We start from the raw sequence: 6,818 nt of genomic DNA on the forward strand, positions 1-6,818 counted from the left end.
CAGTTCTGATGTCTTAGATGGTGGTTTCGGGCTATTTTAGGGGTGGTTTCGTGACCTCTCCGTCGACCACGCGAACGTGTATCGAGGCACACGGCCGTGTGAATTTGGGCACTAGGGTTCCAGGCCAAATTGGGTGCCACAAGGCCTGCCCACATGGTCGTGTGCCCGATTTGGGGATTTTTTCAGAATTCACACGGCCATGTCCCTTAGGCACACGGGCGTGTGGGTTCAAAAATTAGGGTTTCAGAGATTTAGAGTCACACGACCTAGCCATATGGTTGTGTGGCTGATTTGGGGATTTAGGGATCCCATATAAGTGAGTGTTTCAGAACATACGGCCGTATCTAGTAGGAATACGGGAGTGTGAAACACTTGGCCGTATCTTTCCTGCACCTTATTTTAGTGATTTTAGACAGTGAGTTACACGACCTGTTCACGCGGCTGTGTCCCTACTTCACACAGGCATGTGCCTCTATCACACGGCCATGTGCTACCCTGCACACGGGCGTTTGGACCCCTACATAGCCTGGATTGCTCCACACGGCCAGAGCATGGGGGTCTGTGGCCCTATCTCGCCAAATAATGCTTTTAGGTCGAACTTAAGTGTAATCGCAACTCTACATGCTCCAACCCTCGGCTAAGCTTTACTGAAGGTAATTATGAATCTGATCTAGGCTTGATAGGTGTGTTATTTGTGTTTGGTTATGTGATAAGCTTGATACTGAACTCGAGTTATGAGTGTGCACATGCATGATTCTGTAACTAACTGATTGGATGTGAATGTCTACTTCTAACTAATTACTTGAGACTGGTAATCTAATTGTGTACATCTGACTGCATACATACATACATACATACATACATATGCATAAAATATTTTGGGAAGAACTTTGAAGAGAAAGAAGATTGACTGAACTGGCAGCTGATCTGCTGCTTACTGATAGTCCCAATACCCTGAGGGTCATGGACTTTACCGATATCGGTATAACAGATTATCGTATTGCACTGTACTGCATGTACGTTAGCTACACTGCGTACCTTTCATTGAACTGGTAGTTTTACTGCAACCTATCAGTATAGCAGATTACCGCATTGCACTGTACCGCATGTACGTTAGCTACGCTACGTATCTTTGACTGAACTGGCAGTTTTATTGCAACCTATCAATATAGCGGATTACCGTATTGCACTGTACTGCATGTACGTTAGCTACGCTATGTACCACTATCTGATCAGGCAGTTTATACTACATGTCTGTATCGCGGTTAACCGCATTGCACAGTACAACTTATACGCTAGCTTTGCTGCATAATATACTTAACTGGCAGTCTATCTACATATTATTAGTCCCAATAACCAGAGCATCATGGACAATCCTGATAGCCATCGTTGCCGGGAAACCCGGGATGACATCAGTTGGAGTGCAGGGTTTGATGGGCCTTATGAGGTCTTGAGTGGAGTGATTGGTGAGACGAGCTTAAAGCTTTTATGAGGAGTGGTGGGGGACGGAGAGGTGTGTTGGCTGGATGGGTGTGTTTCTTGTAACTCAATTACATTCATATGCATCATATTGACTGTTTGATTGAAATGTCTGATTGACTGTTCGATTGAAAGGCACTTGTGCCTATGAGAATTGTGTAGAATTTGACTGCGACTGTCTGACTAGATAGTTACTATGACTATTTAAGGATTACTGCTGCTGTGCCTGAATGGTACATGAGACTGTGTGTGTCTGATTGACCCATATGACTGTAAAGTACATATGGTGTATGTTTGATTTTGGGTGAATTCGATCAACTGTCATCTGTCTGTTAGTATGTTCTGCTTCCAAACTGCTTCTAGTTCCCTGTTTCTGTTTCTGTAGTTTAATTGGTTTGTTCTTACACTAAGTTTGAGTAGCTCACCCCTTCTTTTGTTTCCCTTTCAGGTACAGTTCTGGATTCTGTTGATGGGCTCAGTATGTAGAGGTTTTGGACAGTCTTAGAGGATTGAATTATAAGTTTAATTGCTATTTGGTTTTAGTTTGAACTGTAAAACCTTTATAAGGTTGTGGTACAATTTTTGTTATATGCTATATTCGTATATTTTAGACTGGTATCTTTTCGGACAGAATTTTTAAAAACGATTATTGGTTTTTGGTTTGCTAGGAAATAAATGTTCTTAAGTAATAAAGGGGTTTATTTTTTAAAAATTTTCTCACAATTGTAGCATCCCAGATTCGATCTAGACTTCTAGGCCAGGTTTGGGGTGTTACGTAGTGTGTGCTCCTTCACTAATCCAACTTGAATAGTTCCACAAGCTAAAAATCTAGAATGAAGAAAAAAACAACAAGAGTAAACATTAAAAAGGCATAATAAGCTCAAATATAGTTACTAAACTTACCTTGATCAATAAAAGCATAAACAAAAATGTCATACATTTTGGAATTCAAAGGTGGCTATTCTTGGCATATATTAGCACATCTAAGTACATGTCAATACTATCAAGCGAATAGGTTAGTCACATTTATAAATCATGAGAAAGATTTAAGACATTAATGCAATCCAATACTTATCACATATCAAATATCAAATTTCAAACATATATAATCACATATCAAATTTGCATTTCAATTTCCATTTCCATTTATTTTAACATCACCCGATAGAACTATAGTAAAATGGATTTGGATACACGGGAATAAGTTGTTCACACAAGCTGACAATATATTAGGGTTGCTCACACAAGCTGACAGTATATTGAGGTTACTCATCTGGGCTAAACCTACAATACATATAACTCAAGAATCTACAAAAAATTCTAGATATTGTAATAACATGTAATGTAGCACCCCAAACCCGGCCCAAACGTTATGACCGGATCCGACATGCTACATCAAAGCGTTCAAAACATTTTATATTGTTGATCCAGAAAAACTTACTTAGTGTTTTAAAAGATAATTTCATTATAGGTTAAAGTGAATGGAAGCTGTGCACCAGGTAAGAAACCGGAAAAGAGGTGGTGAGTCCATCAGACTACTTAAGTACCAAGCTCCCTTCGGATCCAATCCTAGACATGCATACCGCCATTGCCACACCTTAACGTCATAGATATTTCTAAGAAACCGGTTTGATTAAGTCCTTTTTAGGAAAAGTGATTAATTTTGGAAAATATCTTCATTGCGGAAGCTTTGCTGTTTTCGTGTTATTTTGAAATCAATTACTGTTTTTGAAAACGTGCCCTAAAGCTATCCAATTTCAACAGTTAAATATAAATATTACCTATCTTAATAAAACATATAAAAACCATCAAAAATAAATAAGCGGTCTTATTACATTTAAAAGCCCAAAACCTCAAACGTAATTAAAAGGATGTCCAGTTCACGGAAGAAAATCAAACTTTCGAGCGGGTGGCCACTCAATTCCCTCACGACTCCAAGCCCACTATGGTTGGGGATTTCTGCGTAGATGAAAGTAAAAGGGGTGAGTTTGGGAAACTCAGTGTGTAAGGAAAACCCATTCAAAGCCCAAGTCACTCAAGCCTATTGGGCCTAAGCCCATTCAGGTAACAATGGTACTGGACGAGCCCTTTTCAGATTACAATAAACGGGCCTTAGCCCTTATTCAGATAACGATATGGCCCATAGGCCCATTTCAAAATACATACAACATCAATAACATATGCAAGCCCATTTGGGAGACTACTCAACCCACCAACCACTACACTCCACCCGTACCACCCTACACTCCATGTGGGAAATAGCTCAACCCACCCAAATTTCAACACTCTACGATTTGCGTACTTTCGCTTTCAGTTATCGATAAATTGAGGCAAAGCCTCCAAGATGCGTGGACAAGCCACTTTCGTGCTTCCTCCGTCAATATCCCAATCCCATGCATCAAATAATAACAACATGGCATGCAATAAATAACAACAATCAAACATGCATTTAGGTCAATTTAACCCTAGGGTATTTGGTAATTTATCTACTAGGGTAAAAAGCTGTAAATTTTTCACTTTTAAAGGTATTTCAGTAATTTATCTATTTTAGGGTTTTTCATGCATATTCCTACTTTTCACGTACTAACGTAATCACGTCGGGGTTCTTACGAATTGGGTCCGTTGGCCCATCATTCCAATTTTGGCCCATTAAGCCCAAAAATATCTAGGCACGTAAATCATGCACTTTGCGACTTACCAAAAACATTAATCGATTTACCTCACGAGCATTCGCACACTTTCGCAAATCTACAAAATACGGTTTTTGGCATTTCGACTTCGACTTTTGCCGATCCAGACTAAGAAAGAGGGTGTTAGTTACACACCTATTTGCGACGATATGCTGACGAGATCCACACACGAACTGCCTACAATTGGATTACTAACACATTAATCTAACTATTCAAATACGAACTACGTATTAACCCCTTACAATATTCGGCCAACCACACCTACAGATCATAGTAAGCTTATAAGAAATCAATAAGCAACTCATTAACAAATTTTTGTCAATGTTTACCACATAATCATAATCTCACTGCAAGCTGTCTTCCTGAACAACAGTCACTAAATCATTTATAACTGGAGCTACGAAACTCCAAATCAAGTGCCGTTAATTTTACCTGAAAATAGACTCATATATCTTCTATCCATAAAATTTTCAGAATTTTTGGTTTATCCAATCAATACCAGATTTTTCTCAATGTTTCAAATGTTTCACTGTTTGACTAATCTGACCACTCTTTATTACGAATCAAATTTCTCATTGTACAGAATTAAAAATATGTTCTCGTTTATTTCATTTGAAACTAGACTCAACAAGATTTAATTACATAATTTATTCAGCTTCTAATTCATCTCCCACAATTTATGGTGATTTTCCAAAGTCACGTTACTGCTGCTGTCCCAAGCAGATTTATTACCAAATCACTCTTTCACACCTAACTTGCATGCTTGTTATTTAAACATGTATATCACCAATCAATCATCACATATCTATGATTTTACTTAAGTATAATCTCCATTTCATCATTTTAAAGCACAACATGTTAGCTGATTTTTCCCCTTAGCATCTAAGGCACATGCATGCTCATTTGTTTGGCTCAACTTCACCTATCTTCCATTTTTCATCAAAAGAACATGCAACAACAACCATTTCCTTCATTTTAATTCATGACTAAATGCTCACAACACAACTAAAACCAAAATATGCTTCAAGAGTTAAGGTAGAATCAAGAAGAACTCATGAACATCAAGATAGAAGCAAACTACCATGAACTTACCTTCAATTTTCTTCCCCAAGTGACCGAACATTCAAGAGCTTTCTCCTCTCCTTTCTCTTCTCTAACTTTCGGCTATGATGAACAAAGATGGACAAAACTTTGTTCTTTTCACCCTTTTCTTTTAATAAAATTTCATATTTCATCCATTTAATTCTTTAATACAAAAGACATGAAATGCCCATCATGGAACATTTACCTAAACCATTATCATGGAACATTTACCTAACCCATTATCATGGAATATTTACCTAATCCATTATCATGGAACATTTACCTAACCCATTATCAATTTGTACCATGAATTATGGATATCAAGTGCTCATATTGTCAACAACAACATGATGGCTGGCCACTTCATGTAAAATGGGAGGTTTGACATGCAAATCCTCCTATTTTGCGCTACTATTTATTTGGCCACTACAAATTAGCCTATAGCATTTTCAAACATTTTCACATAGGTCCTATTTCATAATTTCACTCACAAATGACAAAATCAAAGCATGAAATTTTGCCAACATTCACAGAATTCCCGAAAATTGGGGCGTTACAACTCTACCCCCTTAAAGAAATTTCGACCTCGAAATTTACCTGATCCAAATAGTTGAGGGTATTGTTGACGTATAGTCTCTTCTAATTCCCTAGTAGCTTCTTCCCTTCCATGATTACGCCCAAGCACTTTCACTAACGGGACAGATTTCCTTCGGAGAACCTTAACATCTCGAGCCAATATTTGCACAGGCTCCTCCTCAAAGGTCAAATCAGGCTGAACTTCAATTTCTGCAACTGGCAGGACATGAGCAGGGTCAGAACGATAATGCCTTAACATGGAGACGTGAAAAACATCGTGAATCCTGCCTAACTCTAGAGGCAATTCCAACTGATAAGCCACTAGGCCTACTCGCTTCAAAACCCGATAAGGCCCAATAAACCGCGGACTCAACCTGCCCTTCTTACCGAACCTTAATATCTTCTTCCAAGGAGAAACCTTTAAGAAGACCATATCACCCATCGAGTACTCAATCTCCTTACACTTCAAATCAGCATCGACTTTTGCCTATCGATGCTTCTTTTAACCGGTCCCAAATTATTCTGACCTTATCCTCGATGACGCCTACCAACTCTGGTCCAAGAACTTGTCGCTCTCTTAGTTCGGTCCAACAACTAGGTGTACGACACCTTCGTCTATACAGTGCTTCATACGGTGCCATTCGAACACTCGCCTGGTAACTGTTATTGTATGCAAATTCTGCCAACGGCAAGTAATCCTCTCAACTACCTCGAAAGACAATCACGCATCCCTTCAACATGTCCTCCAGAATCTGAATAACCCTTTCCGATTGACCATCAGTCTGGGGATGGAAAGCCGTACTAAAATTCAATCGCTTCCCCAACGCCTCATGCAACCTTTGCCAAAACTGAGATGTAAATCTGGGATCCCGATCAGAAATAATTGAAACTGGGACTCCATGAAGTTGCACAATCTCCGCCACATACAACTTGGCTAACTTTTGAAGTGAAAAGTCAGTACGAACAGGTATGAAATGGGCTGATTTGGTC

This window comes from Gossypium arboreum, chromosome 1 (assembly GCF_025698485.1).
Source record: "Gossypium arboreum isolate Shixiya-1 chromosome 1, ASM2569848v2, whole genome shotgun sequence".
NCBI classification, from domain to species: domain Eukaryota; kingdom Viridiplantae; phylum Streptophyta; class Magnoliopsida; order Malvales; family Malvaceae; genus Gossypium; species Gossypium arboreum.